General features: G+C 49.4%; 1 non-coding gene across 1 annotated transcript; it reads right to left on the reverse strand.

The window, feature by feature from the left end:
• Nucleotides 1-319: 319 nt before the first annotated feature.
• Nucleotides 320-640, reverse strand: LOC140715003 (small Cajal body-specific RNA 2). The gene has a single exon (XR_012096044.1).
• Between the last annotated feature and the right edge of the window lie 428 nt (nt 641-1,068).

The raw sequence follows: 1,068 nt of genomic DNA on the forward strand, positions 1-1,068 counted from the left end.
AACTAAAGGAACTAAAAAATAATTTATGTTAGAGATTATTGACCTCTCATTAAATCTGATAAATACTGACACAAACTGGAAAGGCTGATATTATGAAATTTATTAAGCCCGGTGGGCTGTGACACTGTTATTCATTGTACTGGAGCAATGCAAGAGGCTAAAATGGACATTTGAAGAATTAAAGTGATGGTTGCACGAGGTCCTGAACACAATGCGGTTCCATCACTGGACCTTCGCGCCTCAAAAACACATCTTTCAGTAAGAAACGGCTTGACAAGTCCGACTAGGGAGGAGCTGGTGTCGGCGGCGGAGCGGGTTTGCGGATCAGAATCGCCTCGATACTCAGCGGCCGGGCAGAGCCGCAGCCTCGTCTATCTGATCGGTTCATCACATCCGCAGGCCCGGGACTTGGCCGCCGCCCGCTCACCGCCGGAGCTCACACGCGGCTTCTCATCACGCCGGTCCGGCGCCCGGGATGCCGGCCGATCAAATAAGATCAGTGTAGGGGGCGACGCTCCACTCGCTCACTCATTCACACTCACACTCGCTCACTCATTCACACTCACACTCTCTCACTCACTCACACTCACACTCTCTCACTCACTCACACTCACACTCTCTCACTCACTCACACTCACACTCTCTCACTCACTCTCACTCACACACTCACTCACTCACTCACACTCCTCACCCTCTCCGCGCCGCCCGCGAAATGGCCGCTTTCCCGATGTCCGCTCCTTTTCCGCACTCTCACGACAACAATGCGCTCGATGGAGGAGGTGCCGCGAAGCGCTGATCTGCTGAACCTCCCACACTAGCGCCCCCAGCGCTCCCGGAGGAGAAAAAATCTTGGCTACTTTTACAAGAATAATTTCAAACACGATTTTGGAGTGAAATTAAAGATCGTTATCTGTAAATAATAAACCCCGGATTCCAGTAAGTTAAAAAACAAGGAAATGGTGAATAATTGTAATAGTTTTTTCAAAGTTCAGATTCCAGGTAAGGAACACTGCTATTAGTCAGATTGTAGTCAACAAATGCAGTCAAGAGAAACGTGCCAGATCCCTT

This window comes from Hemitrygon akajei, chromosome 22 (assembly GCF_048418815.1).
Source record: "Hemitrygon akajei chromosome 22, sHemAka1.3, whole genome shotgun sequence".
Classification (NCBI taxonomy): Eukaryota; Metazoa; Chordata; class Chondrichthyes; order Myliobatiformes; family Dasyatidae; genus Hemitrygon; species Hemitrygon akajei.